The sequence below is a fragment of the Bombus vosnesenskii genome, unplaced genomic scaffold (assembly GCF_011952255.1).
Source record: "Bombus vosnesenskii isolate JDL3184/JDL3185 unplaced genomic scaffold, Bvos_JDL3184-5_v1.1 scf7180000014854, whole genome shotgun sequence".
NCBI lineage: Eukaryota > Metazoa > Arthropoda > Insecta > Hymenoptera > Apidae > Bombus > Bombus vosnesenskii.
Window position 1 is genome coordinate 817156 of NW_022883686.1, and position 19888 is coordinate 837043.

At 37.1% G+C, this 19888-nt stretch overlaps 1 pseudogene; it reads left to right on the top strand.

The window, feature by feature from the left end:
- The first annotated feature begins 461 nt into the window (after window positions 1-461).
- LOC117240713 lies at window positions 462-6369 on the top strand (annotated as a pseudogene).
- Window positions 6370-19888: the final 13519 nt, after the last annotated feature.

Genomic DNA, 19888 nt, shown 5'->3' on the forward strand with positions numbered 1-19888 from the left:
TATTCATATACATGCACATAAAATATGAAATGAAAAAGTCAAAGGAAATTAGAAAATGCTTGGCTCGAATAAAGTTAAACTCGAAGTATTAATTATACTTTTATAGACTAATGTGTAATAATACAAATTAATGTACAGCCACATGAAAAATTGTATTTACTGCTTGCATAGCTCCTCCAGCTTTTCGCTTTTTTCAAATTAAAGTCCGCTAAGTAGGAGAAATATTTTTTAAATTACAATGGAAGCGCCATTGATATAACGCAATTATTTGATTCGTGGAAAACGAAACCATATTGATAAATTATGTTTCTCTTTGTAAAGATTATCTGTAGATTTCATTGGAAAATAATATGTAAAAAAATCTCAGCTATAACAAATTTTGTACATTATCTTAAAAATTTTTCCACTTACTATTTGTTACTCTGTGGCAAATATAGGGACTGCAAGTGTGAAGATCCTGAAACATGGATACAATCAATAAAGAAACAAATGAAAATGGAATCAATAAAGAACTGAATAAGACGAGTTCTCTCGAGGAATTCTACGCCGGTAGTGGGATTCTTGTGACAGGAGCAACCGGTTTCGTTGGGAAAGGTCTCCTGAAAAAACTGATCCGCATGTGTCCACACATCGCTGCCATTTTCATACTAATTCGTCCAAAAACTAACGCAACGATAGAACAACGATTTAAGGAGCCCATTGCTGATCCCGTTCGTAAATATATACTTGTTCCTTTTAATATTTACGGTTGTCAGGAGCCAAATTGATTAACTTTCTTTTCTGGAATTGAGCTGGTATTTCTTCGTCCTCAGATTTACGATGACATCTAAGCAAAGCACCCCTCAGTTTTGAGCAAAGTTTATCCCGTGAAAGGTAACGTGAGTCTGCCAGATTTAGGTCTTTCGCGAAAAGATAGAGATATGTTGTTAGAGAAAGTAAATATAGTGTTTCACGCGGCCACTGTGAGATTCAACGAGCCATTACACGTGGCTGTTAATGTGAATACGAAAGATACAGCTCGTACCGTCGAACTTTGGAACGAACTAAAGCATCCAATTAGCTTCGTCCACGTCAGCACAGCTTTTAGTAATGCTAATCTACATGAGATTGGGGAAAAAGTTTATACGTAAGAATAAGTTATACGTAAACGTTGTTCCATGATTTATGAATATTATATTCATAATTATAGCGTGAAGGATATGTTCACTTATTATCGACTTTGCAGTACGAGCTTGAAACCTTCAGAGGTGATGGATATGTGCGACCAATTCGACAAAAATTCGATAAACCTAATGGAAAAAGAGATTTTAAAAACATATCCAAACACATACGCATTCAGTAAGAATTTAGCAGAGCAGATTGTAGCAAGCAAGTGCAAAGGTCTACCAGTTGCGATAGTGCGGCCAAGCATAATTGGTGCTTCTCTAGAAGAACCATGTCCTAGTTGGATAGAGAATATTTCTGCATTAACAAGTATTTTCATAGATCTTTCCCAATAGTAGTTGTTCAATACTCCTTACGTTTCCTACAAGTGGAGTTAATCGATTTGATTGTGAATAGATAAATGAGAGGCTCTCCACTAGATCATCATTATTGTAGCTCAAATTTGTTGTCGCTCACAATTACGAGAATTCTTACCAATCTATTTAGCGCCACATTTCTGGCAATCAAAAATCACACATAATTCCTAAACAAATTTAATGTTACCAGGTACCTTTCTGCTAATCAGCAGAGGATGTGTAACAACGATGTGGAGTAGGAGAGATGCAAGATTGGATGTGGTGCCTGTCGATTTCGTAGTCGACGTGATAATATGTACTGCATGGCATGTCACGCTACATCGTGATCATGAGGTTAAAGTATACAACTGCACGAGTAACGCATGCCCTTTTAAGTAATATTTCTTACAAGTATTTTTTAACTAATGTTGTTCGGTTGTTAGAGTATTCCAAAAGTTTCAAATTATTTAAGTAACGTGGACATTAGAAGAGCAAACAAATAGAGAAGATCTCAATATGTCATTAGTGTAATATCGTGATATAATGTGTTTACAAAGAGTGGACAATAGAGATGTTAATCAGACAGAAAAAGACGATTGTTGTTCAACCTGAACTATTCACGCCAAACACACAGAAAACAGCGCAATCCACACTCTCTCGGCAACGCCACTCGCAACCTCTGTCTCCGCTCAACTCGCACACGGCTCCTCGACTCGCACTCTGCTTTTCGACTAACGCTCTGGCCGTTGCCGCATTCCGTTGTCTTTCTCCTAGGCCCACCGCACACGTGTTCTGCAAGCGCTCGTGGCCAGGGTCACGTAGGTCTTTTCCACGAAACTATGCACTTGAAAAGACCGATGACACATTGATGGGCCCGACGGCGCCTCGGCTCTCGCGACATTGTTCATAGTTCGCCCGATATTTCTTAGGCCTTTCGTCCACGATACTACACTCGGCCATCCTGCAATAACATCTGCCCTCAGATGTTGCCTTCTATCTCGCTGTCATCAGATGCGTCACTTTCGGCGTTTAGGACCCAAGGTTTCATAAAATCGAGGTGTGTGCGGGTCCTTCCTTCGGTACTGCTTCGCACGCTTTCTTCTTTTCTTGTAATTTCGCAGGTTCCCTTCTAGCTTACCTATGTTTCGTTCGGTTAGGCTACAGTCAAGGCAGTTGGATACCACGTGTTCGACCTTTTCGCGTAACCCCTTGAACCAGAAGTCCTTCTTGCCCATAGCTTCTGTTTTGGTAACCTCGAAATGCCCACACTCGTGCGCTTGCCTGACTACTTGAGCCCGCATCACCTTCGATACTACTATTAGCACATCGTCCTTACACTCCTTATACAAAATATTGTTTCTTACTACCTACCCATCGGCCTGACTGCACGTTGCGGCGTCCAAAATCCTACGAACTTCAATGTCCTTGTTCTGTGCCCTTCTCAACCGTGCAATCAGCCCGTCTTCACTCTCCGTTACATACATAGTGCTCGGCAGGGGGTTCCTACTCGAAGCATCTACATGCTGCATACTTTTCCCCGGCCGATGACACACCTGATACTTAAACTCGCCTAGTAACAAGGCCCATCTAGCCGCACGCACACACAAATCTTTCTTTCTAACTACACCTATCGGACTCGCATACTCCGAGTCTGACGTTTTGATGACACCCTCGTTTGTCCACGCTTCCATCAGATCATCTGCTTCCTTTCTTTCCGACGGCGCCAGTCTTCGCGGTCTTCGCGCTACCGGCTTGTCGCTTTCCAAAACTACTTTTGCGGTTATTCCGACGTCTCGCTTCTTCTCCGGCCTATACCCCCTAACGATATCTCGAATCGCTTCACGATAATGCGGTTCCTGTACGTGTGTTAGGTCTGTATCGTCAGTCTGTTCTACTACGTTAATTCTAAACACATCCGACACGTCTTTGTTAGTCTGTTCGTCAAGCCGCAAGAAAGTCACTTCGCCCCGTTTAACCCGTAACTCTACCTGATCCAGAAAATCAGTGCCTAACAACAGGCCGTGCTTCATCAATATTTTGTTTGAAACAACGTGCAAAGTGATTGGCAGTTTACACCCATCAACCGTCATTACCTTAGTGAATTCACCCCAGGTCTCATTGCCAGCGGAACCAAAACCGTCGAACTTAAACTTGCATTTACCTAGCGGTGGTGACCCTAACCTCGCATACTCGTCTGATCGGATGAACGTGAGATCACTACCCGTATCCACTAATGCCACAAACCTACAGTCATCTATCGCCACTTCTTTCACATACTTCCCTTTTTCGGATCTTGACACTACGCAAGTCTCTTTCGGTCGTGCCGTACACCTCGCTGCAATATGTCCAAATCCGCTGCACTCGGAACACCTAACACCTTCTCCCCTCTCCGGACATTTAACACTTAGATGATCCTCACTATCGCAAATGAAGCATCTTCTTTTCTTCATTGCGTCTACAGATTGACTGGGCTTCCCGTTCTTCTGGGTTTTAGCCGGCTTCACAATCGACTTTGCTCTGCGACTCTTCTGCTCTTCGTACATCGCTAACCTCTTCCTCAACTCTTTGATTGACGTAGCGCCGTACAATACAGCCTTATTGTTCTCGTCGTCTATTATTCCATCCACTATGTATTCCACCTTTGCTTCCTCCTCCATGTCCACATGGCTGGCTATTTCAAGCATACGGTACATGTAAGCCAAACATGCTTCATCACTCTCCTTTTTCGTTTCTTCAAGTTTCTGATGAACTTGCCTACTGTTGACTTTCCTCGAAAATTCTTTCACTAGCCCCCTCTTCAACTCATGCCAAGTCCTGGCATGACACTCGAATATTTTCGCTGATCCTTTCAGCAGCTTCCTGGCGTAGACTGCCTTCTGCCCATCCGACCACATGCACGTATCAGCGACTTCCTCGAACGACTCGAACCATCGTTCGACATTTTCACCTTTGTCGCCACTAAACGACTCTAATGCATCTTCGACGTCTCTAAAACTCAGTGTCGAACCAACGCATGCCCTTCGACAATATTCATCGCGGTCCTGATACACCCTTCGCGCATCTCTTTTGTATCCTCTTGCGTTTTTCTTGTCATCTTCATCCTCACTTTCGTCGTCGCTTTCTTCTTCCGACGATATGTCGTTACCATCCATGACCGCTTGTAGCCGTGCGCGTAATTCTACTTTTCTTCCCGTCGTTTTTAAACCCAAACTAGCGAGGCGCTCCTTCAACTCCTTCGTATTCATTTTCTCAACATCCTCATCTTCGTTACAATCACGCTCAGCTCTCTGTACGTTTCCTAGATCTCGCTGACCGGTTAGCTCTTCACCGCCCGTCGATCCCTTACGATACGATTGTCCAGCCCTACACGCCCGATTCAGTCTTGCAATCAGCACTGACCTCGCACCCGATATAGGGAGGTTCATTCGCGCGAGCTTACTCCTCAGCTCCTCCAGCGTCGAACCCTCTTCACCCGACAATCGCTCGTCCCCGACGTTTGCCATTTTTTACACTACACGAACTTAAACAGTCAACGATATCGTCTTTTACCGCACCGCGTACCGGTAAATTCACAACTAGCTCGAATAGCTCTGTTAAACCGTTTCGTTTTCTGTCTTGTCCAATCCCGGCTGAGCCCCCCAAAAATGTAATATCGTGATATAATGTGTTTACAAAGAGTGGACAATAGAGATGTTAATCAGACAGAAAAAGACGATTGTTGTTCAACCTGAACTATTCACGCCAAACGCACAGAAAACAGCGCAATCCACACTCTCTCGGCAACGCCACTCGCAACCTCTGTCTCCGCTCGACTCGCACTCTGCTTTTCGACTAACGCTCTGGCCGTTGCCGCATTCCGTTGTCTTTTTCCTAGGCCCATCGCACACGTGTTCTGCAAGCGCTCGTGGCCAGGGTCACGTAGGTCTTTTCCACGAAACTATGCACTTGAAAAGACCGATGACACATTGATGAGCCCGACGGCGCCTCGGCTCTCGCGACATTGTTCATAGTTCGCCCGATATTTCTTAGGCCTTTCGTCCACGATACTACATTAGTTTAGAAAAATAGCGATACAATATAATATTTATTTCAGTTCCGTAATATTTCCCGAGATTCTCCGTATGATAATAAACTTTGCTTTAAGTATAATTCTAGAAATTAAAAATAATGTACGTTTTTCAATTGACAAGGTGGGGTCCGATGATAGATGCTATCATAGATAGTAAAATGTAGCATAGAAATGCCACTGAAGGATACAGTATGGTACCCAGGTCGTTCAGCTGTAGCTAATAAATATATTTATACCGTTCGGAGTGTAATTCCGCATGTTTTTCGTGCGTTCGTTATAGATATCTTTTTAAGACTTCGAGGTAGTAAACCAATGTCAGTATTCTACGAATCCCCGAACAACGTGAACAATCTTTAGGGGATAATCTCTGACGTTATCTATAATAATAATTAATAATGATATTTCAGAACGATGAAACTTCTCAAAGGTGACATTAAGCTATTCACATCGGTAGCAGCTTTCACCATGCACGAATGGACTTTCCAAAGGGATAACTGTTCCGACTTGAGGAGGAAGGTAAAAATGTTAAATGACAGCAATATGGTCAAGATAGATTCGAGGGATATGGATTGGGAGAAGTATGTCGCAGTTAACCTGATGGGAATTAGGAAATTTATTCTGAAACAAGACTTTAAGTCAACGGTTATTAAGGTGCGTATAAAAGTATCTTCGTATTAAAAAATAGATACTAATTTAAGTACATAAATTTTCGGTTATTTCAGGTTGTACTGGATACATCAGATCACCAAAATGTCCGGTATAACGATCTTACTATGGATAATATACCGTGTCGTTTACTAACTACTTGAACCTTATTTTTTCTGTTTAAATCAAAAACAATATAAATAGAATTTTATGAGAAATAACAAATAGAATTTTATGAGAAGGGAATCATAATCCGTTTCATTTTGTCTTTCCACTAAATAAAACTATTTATGACATCGCTCGATAAGAATGCATATATTTACACGCGAACAGCTTCTGATTTATGAACAATTCACACATGATATTTCGATCTGATCTAGATCTTCGATCTTCGTAACCATTATGTGTCTCTCTAGGTGTCGAATCTTAGATTTCTCGAATTATATTTAAATCAAAACGATAGTTGTTGTCACCAGAAATATTCGTTAAACTATTTCGAATAGTTCAATTCACGTTCGTTAATTTTTGAAACAATTTTGAAATCATTCCATTCAATCCTTTCTAATAACTATTTCTGATGTCAGCAACTACTGTTTGGATCTAAATATGATTCGAGAAATCTAAGATTCGATACCTAGAGTAACACGTAACTGTTACGAACGCCGAAGATCAACACCAGATCGTAACATTTCTCTTTTTTACTTTTAATTTCGGCTAATGGACATTTAAGGCCACGTTTTTATTGTTATGGATTTTGTTTTTAAATATGATCCCTTCTTGTTATTGACATCTTTTTTCTTTTGCACGTGGAGAAATCCTCATGGGCACTCCGTTGCTGCTGATAAGCGGCAAAAGCAGAGTAGTGTCGGATTCTTACCAACTAAAACTCCGATTTCAGCTGATCAACGAGGGAGACGAACATCGAGGCGTCGAGGCCGTCCTCCCAAACTGGGAGGCATCGAGAAGCCCCAATGGCCTCCCGCTCACGTTCAGGATGATCCAGGTGCTCACTGGACACGGCGTATTCGGCGAGTTCCTGAGGAAAATCAGGCGGGAGACGACAGATATTTGCCATCACTGCGGAGAGGGAAGGGACACGGCGCAGCACACGCTGGAGTTTCGTCCGGCGTGGGAGTTGCCCCGCTACACTCTGCGTTTCGTCATAGGCGAGAGATTGACCCCCTGGGCGAGCGTAGAAGCGACGCTGAGTGGGCCGCAGGAATATGAGGCTCTCCGCCTCTTCGGCGAGCGAGCTATGTTCGTAAAGGAGCAGGCAGAAAGACAGAGAAAGGGAAACTCTCATCCTTGCTGGGTAACGCGCTGGAGACGCAGCGGGACGTGACTAAAAGGGGAATGGCGCCAGGGGCAATGGCCTCCACTGGTGCCAATACATTAGGACCGGCTCGATAAAGAGTCGTGGAGAATGCACTGGTAGTAATTCGCAAAGACCGAGACTACGGGGCATTCTTGTCACACGCGTAGACAGTACAACGTGGAGTTTCAGTCGGTAAGAGTCCGACACTGCTCTGCTGCTGACTGCAAGCACTATACCATGCCTAATAAAACAGCACAAGTAATTAGAATCATAACAGAGGAAACAAAAAACAATAAAGCACCAAGAATCGACAAAATCAATGGTAAAATCTTGAAACACCTTCCCTCAAAAGCAATATGTTTAATCAAAATAATATTCAATGCAATTTTAAGAATACCATACTTTCCCAATCCATGAAAGCTAGCACAGATCATAATGTTGCCTAATCCAGACTAAGACACACAGCAAACTGCATCCTACAGGCCAATATCATTACTTCCTGTGTTTTACAAAATACTAAAGTACAAATTATCTAATAAGAAAGATACTGTTACGTCTTGTGACCCTCCACGTAAACCATACTCCATCCATCTAGATGGTCTAGATAATCACCAGATGTGTCAACATCTTAGTCGGACCTGCAATAATCCTAAGATTATAAATTTCATAAATTTTAGCATTTTTTACAATCAAGGCCCTTAAATTTCTCAAGTATCATACAAGTAACGAGAATTTACGACTCTCGTTGGCGCGTTCTACCGCGGACGCGTCACTCGGCGAAGCGGACGAACAAGTCTATCTTTACTGCACGTGACGGTAAATCCACGTCAATATATTTTTAATCGTATGCGCTCGGCATTTTAATTAGCATAGGTTATTTTTAAATGTACTTTGCCCCCGGACACAGAATCACGAGCATGTGTTTATAGCCGATATCCACCAAGTGTGTTGTAGAACATTTATCTGCCTTGTGTTTCTCTGCATCGGTTGTTATGTGTTTTCTTTTGTGTCTATTTTCCTGTAATATCTATTTGTTTATTTCTCATCCCTGTGAATTCTGTGGAAGGCATCAATCTGAAAGAAAGAGCGGGAACAATACTCTTGATGTCGACAAGTGGTGATTGCGACGAAAATATAACAAGCAAATGTCATACACTTGCGAATGTAGCGCCTATCGTAATAGCAGAAGAAGGATTATCATCTACTAAAAATAAGCCTGCTATCGCGAATGGGATTCGTTGCGTGATGAAAAATGTAACAAGTTTTGAGTCATCATATTTCATCAAGAAATCATTTAAAGGAGACTTTTTTTAGGAGAGTGGAAAGATATTTCCAATAGAGTACTCATCAATTTGATAAATTCAATACCACGACAGTTTCAAGCCATAATAAAATCAAAAGAAAATTTTCTACTAACAAGAGAAGGTGGCAATCGGTTAGGCGATGATTTCGATATAACTTTGCAGGTTTATCCTTTTTATCCTTTTTAGATGTGGCAGCTCACGTTTGAAAGATGAAACCACTCTCTAAAGTTCAAGCCCTAAGAGGTTATTTCAGAATCAGTTAAACACAGATAAAAATTTGTTAATTTGTAAATTTCATGATTTCCAGCGTATTGAAAGAAACTGCTCCTATTAATAACAAATTTTCAAAATTGTTTGAAGAAATTACATTAATCATGTTCATTTGAAAAATTATGGCAGCAATACATATGACAAAAAAAAGTTGTATTTTTTGTTGAGAATTGTGGATCTTGATAGCCGAAATAATGCTATAGGAACACTAAATTTACACTTGGAATTAATATTAAAATAGTTATATATTTGTTTTATGGACGATTTCTAAGATAGTCATAGATATACGCTTGCGTGCGTCTCAGCACTTTCTTCTATACTCGACTGTTATCCGACTGAACAGTTTACATTCATCTGTTTTCAAGACGCCGCGCACACACATACCTCCGCATACTGACACCCACATACAAATATCTCTCTTTTTTATTAACGTGCAGGAAATCCGCACGGACACCAGGTCGCTTCTGGGGAAAAGCGGCGCGGTAGTGCCGGACTCCAACCTACTAGAACCATATGTTATATGGTTACCCATACGGGAACCGGAGTGAGCGATACACCGCCCCCCCCCTCCCCAATCGTTACGTCGCCTAATGGAGCGATGTGTGGCCACGTCACATCGCGCCTCGTCACCGGAGCCACCGTGCCAGGCAGTCCGGTTCCCCTATCGGGAACATACTAAAACGTGTATGTTACAAGTTGGAAGGTTTGTAAAGCGGTAAACATGCACAGCACGTTTAACTCTGTGATATCAGACTAGACGATGTAATCATTCAAATAAACGCTTTTTCTATGACTTGAGACAGTTGAGACACACGACGAAATTTAATGGTGCAGGAATATACAGAATATGCATAGTATTCATATGAAAAGTCTTTTTCACAGTACCATCAGAAACTTTATTTTACATAATCGATCTTTTACAATTACACAATTCTGTTGAATAAAAAAACGTTTAAAATGTAAGAAACATCTATAACGGAGGTCTACGACTTGCCGATCGTAAGAGCTTCCATCAACATTTAGTTCATCCAATACCTTTTCAATAATAGTTGGATCGTGTTTCTGTATAATTACCGTGTACAAGTCTAACGCGAGCAATTGAACGCGCAAATAGAGGTCATCTAGCATCCAGCACGTCATTCCTGTTATTTGTCACCGAGATTCAACAGTTCGATTCATCGCGATGCTGCGTACGTGAACAATGTGGAAAAAGAAAGAAAACATCAGGCCAGAAAAACATTACCGTGCACTATTTTTTATTTTTTCTTTTTCCTTTAAAACATATCGCGTTAACGATATTCTAAACAGGAATTCACTAACGTCCGATATTCTGTTTCATACTCTTCTAATTTGGTTTATATTAGATTCTCTATTATGATGAGACCGTGGATGTTTATATAAATTCGTAGCTTTATTTAACACTATAACAGAAATACAATTATGGAAATTGAATTTAAACAAAAATTTCTTTCATTCAATTCAATTAAGTATCATAACTCATTTATTACGTTAATCCTTAACAGAATAAAAGAAACTTTATTTTCAATATCTTTGCACATTATTCTATGCAATCTGTGCATTTCTACACTTTTAAATTTATTATTATTATTATTAAATTTATGTACTATAAATGTACAATCTATTCATAACTCATGATAATGGTTTAATTTAAACTACGTTTGTAGAATACACCGTCTTACACTTGTCACGAGGGGGCCATCGATATCAACATAGGGCCTAGCGATGTTAATGCTTTCTCACTAGTGGTCACATTGACACTGTTTGTTTCAATAAATATAACTTCCAACACAAGTTTTCATATCCCAGTAGTGTCTAAGGTACAGATCTGTTAGGTAAGCCTTACTGAAGAGTCCCAACTAGCAGATCTCGGACGAAACACTACTTCTCTCTTCTCCATTTCCTTTCTTTATCCATCCTACATCATCCATCGCCCTCCCTCGTGTTATCACCATCTTGACACATATGGGCAAGCTGGAGTAACGGAAAGGAAAGAGGATGACATTCGCCACGGATTAATTGAAGGAGTGTTATTGTTATTGTTGGAATAGTTATTGTTCTTCCGTCACTTCTTCTTTAAATCATTCTCAAAGGAGCAATCATTTGCTCAATTGTTATTGATGTTTCTTTGAGAAACGTCGGCTTAGAGATGGTGGAAGAATCCGGCCTTCGATACAATGGAGGCGGTCACTGGTGAAGAGGGAGGGGGAAGGGGATACCACCCCGACACTATTCGTCTTCTCCTTTCCATTGTGTCTAAGGCATGAGCCTGCTGGGTAAACCTTACTGATGAGTCCACTAGCAGGCTCTGGACGAAACACACTTTTTTTTTCCTTTTCTCTCTCCATCTTCTCCATCTTCTCCATCTTCTTCCAAATATCCGTGATAATTATAGCTGCTACTGGCTGTAGATGTCGCATGCCGGGGTGTATGTACTGCTGTATTTTCTTCTTCTTACTCAGATGTCGTGGAAGAAAAATCGGACTTCGGAAAAATACGGGCGCCGGGATTTGAACCCGGGATCCGAACGTTCGTAGTCTAAGGCGCTAGCCACTGCGCTGCCATCGTCCGACGCTACATAGTGTCGAATGGTGATATTTGCGGGGTCGAATGCCGCCATAGAAAGAAATCTCGGTGTGGGTGTGCTTTTTGAACGAAAAACGCGAATTCGTTGTTCACACTTTTCGTGAGGAAAGCGAGGGTGGCGATCCGCGATGCCCATTGGTTATAGCCAACGTTAATAAATGAAGGTAGGAGGAGGAAGTCTCCTACAAACATGGCTCGTGGGTGACATTGTTTATTGGAATAATAACTACCCCCTTTTTCCGTAACTTGTAATAGCGCACAATAAACCTAAGGTTTGTTCTAAGGACTATCCGTAAACCGAAAACACTTACAGGATCAGAGATTCCTTCAAGCTATTAAGATTACTTCAGAAGTGTCAGTTTATAGTATATAGTATGTAGTAGATCAGTATATAATATAAAGATTCAGACGGCGCACGGACCATCTTACGCCCTGTAACATAGAGAGTTATAAGAATATACGTAAAATAAAGTTAAACATCGCAAAAGTAACTTAATTAGAAATGACTACAATGTATGATGTATAATATAATGAATTAAAATTATCTAAAAAATATTACAATTTTATAAAGATTTTACTATAAAATGTTTTAAAAAGAAGCTGATGCTATTATATAACATTTTCAAGCATTTACGAACATTGATGGAATTATTAGGTCTTAGTTAAAGACAAATTAAGCAAAGTATTTAACAACAAGTATTAAGAAGTATTTAACACTGAAGCTTTCGAACTAAATTGAAATTCCAAGACTTTTTAATTTTCATGCAGAAATTCATTCTTTTCCTGAATTAAAATTCTAACTAAAATACTAAGTAAATGTTAAAAATTTTAATATCAATGAACATATCACAAATCAACCAAATAAGATTTCAATCACAATATAAAATGTACAAAATTTAAATTAAATTGTAATGTCGAGCGTCTAATTTTCATACTGGTAAAAATGTATGAACGTGAAAATAAATTTCCATTATATTTTAACAAATTGTCAATTTTTGAAAACATGACACTTTGTTATAAAAAGATTAATACCTGTTCTTTGTAGCTTATAACCTTTTAAACAATACCATGTCATAAATGAATGCTTTGATACTGGAATAGTAGATAGAAGTTGCTTGGTGTAACTGTAGTAGATGAGTCAATCGAACGGAAGTTAGCAACACAAAAGATCATTTGTATTAATTATCACTCATGACCGTTATCATTTGTACCCTATTGTACTGCAATACAGTACTTCTACATACAGTAAAATACAGTACTTTCTGTAATACAGTAGTTTCTCAGATAAGAATATCTGAAAATGGTGCCTTTTAAAAGATCTTTTCCAAGTAAAATATTAAATAAAATACTTTTTCCTATTTATTAAAACATATAACATGTTTTTAGAAAATGAAATCTTTTATAAGAAAAAATTCTTTTAGAAGTAAATTCTTATAGAAGGAAACTCATGCATTGTCAATAGCATAAATTGTAAACCCAGAACTTTTTCTGTATAGGATGAATTAATATAAAATAAAATATTAATAACATTTGAAAAAGGATAAGATTCATTTGTAAAAAAGGTTGCTCCTTTCTACATATTTGAATTAAATACTCATTACCGCATTATAGTATTCTGCTTAACAAATATTTTCAAAAATCACACTTCTTAACCATCTTACGAAAACTAAACAGTGGAATAATGAGTAAAGTTTGCATAAATGCAACACTGTTGAAAAAGATACGTAAAGTAACTTGCATATTGTTTCATCAAGAAACAAAAACTGTACAGTCGATTATTGATCGCCTGTTCCCCATAAATGACCGGTAGTCACCCTCACATCTAGGACCAAGTTTCTTTCAATGGGTCATAGTATTCCCTTTGACACACCATAAAGTTCGACGGCTGAGTAGTGCGACCTAAACCGAATTCAGTTGTCCATGAAACAATATTAATTATTCGTGAGACAATAACGAAACCTTTTTATTTCTGATTCTTTTTAAATAAAACTTTCACTGAGGTATTTGTCAGATTTTTCCCATCAAAATGAGACCAAACACGATATAGTTTAAATCTCATTTCCATGTATGTACATATATTTAATAGACGAAAGAAAATAAGTTAACATCATTAAATAATCAAATATGCTTCAAATTACATATATCGTGTTTGGTTCCGTTTTAATTAGAAATGCTTCGCTATTACACTGATAAAAGATTCGTTCAACGAGAAATGGAAAAAGAAAAAAGTAAAGACTTGAAATTATAATTATCTATGGTTTAGCGAAATTAATATTTTAAATATAGTAATTTCGTCAGTAATTAGCAATATACGAGCACGGTTGGGAAATTAGTTCTGCAGAGTCAGGCTACATAGAAGTTTCTCTTGCTTTGGTAGAATTCTGCCAAATATAGCAAAGCCACAGAATTCGTATCACGCTATTCCACTAATGCCGGTTTTGCAAGAAATTTTCCACGTATTAACGCGTTGATCGAATAATACTGCATAACAGTATTAATAAAAATATCAAACACAATGCCAGAATCTTGAATAATTCATCAAATTTCTCAAGTAAAAGATATTTCAAGCACCAACGGACAAACCATTCCAGTTTCGCAAATTATTCTAGCTATACACAATATTTCAAACGACCGCTTTATCAAGGCAATGAATGCAACGTTGACGAGCATGCCCTTCTATTCAAATGTTACATTTTCAGAGCAACCTTTTCAATGTTACGACGTTATTATAATAATTCCTCTAAAGCATACAAATTCGATATTTCTTTCAATTTTTATATGTCTGTGTTCTTCGGTTAAAGAAAGATATATATTTTACGGGTAAAGTGTTCAGAATAGATAAACTAAATTTTCTATAATTAATCTAGTCTGGAAATTGTATATTTCTATCCCGAAATTGTGAAATTACCGATGAGAAGGTACTGATAAAAAATAATTTTGTCATTGCACCATTATATATCAACCGTATTAAAGAAATAAACAGAAGAGAAAAGGAGACATTTTCTATAAATCACGTTTACTTGACGTTACTAAAATTTATCATAGAAATATTACGACCACATTGTTGGTCGTTATAAATAATCATAATATTCGATGGCTTTCTATAATACAGTAGCTCGTGTGTGTCATAGAAAACACTCAAACATAACACAATGTAATCCGACAACATTGGTCAAATTACAAACGTACTGGGAGATGTTTAGTACAAGTATACATTTTAAGAATATATGTAAACAGTCGATTAGCTACTCTTAGTAAATTTTGATTATGTCTCTTCGATACCCATGTGCCTAAGGCATTTGAAGAAGGTCAAAGAGATCCGCGCTATTCTATTTATTATAAACAACATTTTTAATGTACACCGTTACAGAACCGGACAGACCCATGAGACACTCACAGACTCATTTCAAGGTTTGTTTAATCGCAGGATTGATAATTTTCCTCAATTTGAATGAATAAAATCATGTACATATTTAGTCATTACGAACGTGTATTGATTCGATAAAAAATAGAAGTTATTACTTTGGTTAAATATGTCTATGTATGATGACTCGAAAAAGCTACCAATTAAGATTTAAAGATTTTTTTGGAAAAAAACAACGTCTCGTATGCTCCAACTTGACAGTTTTCATTATTATGTACATTCTACAAATCTTTGCGTTGTATTTCCCATAGCTGAATAAATATCTGCTGTCTAATAATGCAACACACAACGGACTAAAGTACATAAACGCATGATTGCGTTATTAAAATGGCAGCTTTGTTATCATATTGGGAATACCGCAAATTATGCTGACACATATCCAGCATTAGCTAGCAACGCGAAGTACTTACAATGTATTCCTTCCTTTAGTAGCGACATAGCCGCTAGTAAAATACGATTTTCGCCGTCTCTCAGACACTTTGACGGCGGATATGCCGCGATCAAAATAGTTTCATTTTGCTTTTGAGGATCTACCGTATTCCGGCTCCTCTCTTGAATATTTAGTGGCGGGTCGCGATGTCTAGCCGTGCCATGGCCGCGACATTTCATTAATAAATGACTATGTGTTTCTTCTATTCCTTAATCCGTCACATTTTTCGTGCTTAGTCTAAGAACATGTTTAATCTAAACAGAAAAGAGTCTTGATATTTTGATCGATCGGTTACGATTCATCTTTTATTAAAAATCGCAAGTTGAAGCAGCTATGGTTGATCATTTTGTTAATTATTTAATTCTATCACGTTTCATAAGCATTTCATTCAAGACGAAACGAGATTTAATATATCACTAAATTATTGATAAATTTTTATTCTAGGTCATAAATTAATAAGTGATAATTATGCTGCGGTTAATTAGCTATGACGGAATCTATATCTTTGTATTGTATTATTGTACCCTTCCGTTATCGTATTATAAAGTGTTTAACATCAGAGAGCGTAGGTTGAATAGATTGTGTTTAATTTATTGAATAGAAATAATTAATTAAAATGAATGGAACGTTTCAATGATTGTTTCTGCTTTCATTTTTGTAACGTTATATTGGATCGGCATTTAAACTATGTGGTAGTGACATTACCTGAAAATAATATTCGACTACAAAATTGCTTATTATTTAAAATTTGATTGATTTAAAAATAGAAATAATTCTGACTGATTCATCTAAATTTGAAAATATTAGAATGTTTCTATTTGTAATATCTATGATATTTATTTAGCTTTGTAAAGGTTTATACATAATTAGACACAGCTTAGAGAACCTTAGAGAACCTTATTTAGGTAAAAAATAATTCTTTTGTAACATGACCTTCCTGGTTTATTACAAATAGTAGGTTTTAACATTTCATTGTTTTAAAAAGAAGACTGTACATAACTGCAATTTAAAATTTCCTTGAAAATTTATCGAAATAACAAATTAGAGAAGAAACATGAAATCGAAAAGGGAAACAGGAATAAATCTTACCGAAAAGACTTGAAAATCCTTAAAATAATTCGATGCCAGTTGATGTATCTCCCTTCCGTATTTTTTTAACGTAATTTTCTACCTCATTCAGTTTTATGTCACGACATTAAATTAGGATCCTGTTCTATTTTTAAAAATCACATAGCCGTGAAGCATTAAATCTCAGTCTACAGTTTCTATTATTCTTCTCAGTTCTATTCTGGAAATAGTACTTTATTCTAAAATCATTATTTTTACGTATTTATTTATTTTCCAAATCACTTGTCACGCACTTTGAATAAAAAATGCAATTGCTGTATAAGCCATCAATCAAGTTAATCACACATTAATACTTCATTTTCTTTATTCAAACTATAAACGAATTTCTAATTATTTCACATTTCGAAGGATGATCAAATGTTCTTTTCCTTTTACGACGTAAATATTACGAGTACGCTATTTTGTCTATTTTATACATTTTGGATATTCAATTGTATTCTTTCAATTTTCGCACCTATACAGTGTCTGTAAAAAGCATTCGCAAGCCATTTTATATATTATTGCAGCACTGATTTTGTTACTAATTAATTAGATCCAAGTTTATCGTGTATCATTTAGCAACACTTTTATCTGCCTACAAAAATTCGATACTGTGAAAATGAAACGCAGAGCTTGATAAAAGAAACAATTGAATATACTTTTCGTAGCCACTGTAAATTTCTCATAAATGCATACACATTTCACAGTGACATGATGGCATGCGCAACGTTTCTTAATTGCTGGAACAAAAACACTTGGTTTTGCAGCCTCTACGATACATATACAAAACCTATTCTGCCAATTCTGTTACGTTTGAAAGTTTCGATTCCCCTTGAAATGAGACCTCAATAAAGCCTGCACCATCTTTCAATGATTAAGAGACAAAAGTAACAACCAGGAACCAAAACAAATCTCATTGTCCTTTTCAATCGTTCGTAGCCCAGTTTCACAGGGAAGTTTGACGAGAAAGGAGACTGTACCAATTATGAAGTCGACGATCATTTCCCGCAGAGGGACAAGAAACAAGACCAAAGTCGAAAGACAACTGCTGAAAGGGAGATTGTATCAACGAGATTCGTGGCATGACATTGCTTGCCAAGATAAAACCGACTGCACGATAGCTATGGAACATTTGCTTACTTTCATGACCAAGTCATGAAGCAATACGGCAGATTGACGGTGCGTTGGAATAATAAAAATTGGAACGATAACACTTTCATGGTCGAAATAAGAAAGGATATTATTTCCTCGTTGACAAACGAGTCCCTTTCTTTGTTATCGTAAACGAATCGATGTTGCTCGCGGATATAAGATTTCTCTGTGATTTCCGCATTTCTCGTTTACTCAGCTCTGGAATATTCTACCGGGGCAAGGAACATTTTAAATTACATGAAAATATCGAACAATTGCAGTCCACAGTGTAATTGTGCACAATGCAGTTGTGTCAATCCGAATATCTCGCATTACGATTCACTCATTATTATTTTGTCCGTATTCAAGTGCTATGTTATTTATATTTATTATTCCTAGTTTCTATATACCATTGCTTCAAATTTTTTATTTTCAATAAATAATTTTCGTCAAATATCTCGAATCTATTTCTAAAATGGAATTTTTCAATTTATATCATCTTATAAATAACAAGCAATTTCCAACGAAAATTGTTCGACATTTTTCTCAATTTCGTTACGCAGCAGGTGTTCCAATAAAATTCAAAGGCCGTTTGTTGTAGCATAGAAAATGATAATTTATTCAGCGTTCAGCAAAAATATAAACGTACAGTGTACTGCAGGGAAACATTTCTCTCGAAATGAACATAAAGTGTCGACTATACTTTAACAGCGAATGACTTTATCTGCGTACAATGAGGCATCGTTGGTACACGCACTTGTTTCATCCACTACGCTATCACCTTTGTCATCCTCTACACGTTATAAAATAGTAATAAGTTGTTCGTATACGTCTAGAAAAAACGTATTTCAGGAGGTTAATCGGTAAATTCTTCTAAACTTTGATCGGCGATTCTGTCCCCTAAAAAACGGAACTAGCTCGGTCTCGACCGTTTTCGTGCTTCACACACACGAATATACACACACACGAATAGATTCTACGCGCGTGTTTTCGTACTATTTTCCCCTGAATGTACAATTCACCTCGTGTTTATTTTTTCCTTTTTCCCGTCTTCTTCTTTTATCTTTAAATCCGAAGCATACTGTTTCAACGAGACAGAACAAATTTAGATTCGTGCCTCATGTTGAGTCAAATGAATGGAACTTGCATTTCTTTGTATTGATTACACTGTTCCCCGAGCAAATATTTCAGACTAATGCAACTCGATCGAAAGTTTTAGTGTGCACGCAAAGGTAGCCTGTATTTTCTATTGTGATAGAATATTGATTTTACTGCAATTGATTATTTTGTATCGTAGTTAATAACAATTTTCAATAGAAAATTCCATCGATTCAAATATCGTGTTATTGCAATGTCTGACTTTCGATGTTTTAACGGCGCCGAATTTTATCCAAATATCGTGGTTACGGTTATTATAATTTTTTATTCATAAATATTCGAATGATACATATTCGATACTTATTCGATTTTCTGATTTTCATGTTCATTTCCGCTTTTTCGACTGCTTTATTCTGCCACTGTTCCATACAGAACGCAAAATATAGTTTATTACATCTTCTTTAGCGATAGTAAACGTGTTTGGAAAAACAAACTGATACCTTAATGCTAAAAAGAATTTTATGGAAATATCGTTCTTTGCAATAGAACAATTTGTATGCAATAACTTTCTAAAAATATTCGCAAATATTTTTGGAACTTTATTCGCGTTTCCAATTTGTCATTTCCAAATTATTCTGTTGTTTGTTGCAGATATGTACATTCTATTCATTTAACGATGATAAAATAATGACCATTTCATTTGACTGAACATTTTTATCGAACGCTGTCGTTTGCAACATGCACGAAAACCTGTATATCAAATCTAAAACTCGTGACTCGATAAACGTAACAAAGTATTCGTACTATTATGCAACATAATATAATCAATTATAAAAAAAATCATTATGCGTGCAAAGATAAATTAAAAATAAAATTGATCTCTAAAAATTACAAAATAATAAAATTATTCAAATATTATAAATCTCGTTCAATAATATACCGATATCGGTAAACGAATTACGTATAATGTTTCATAATAAAAATAAAGTAAT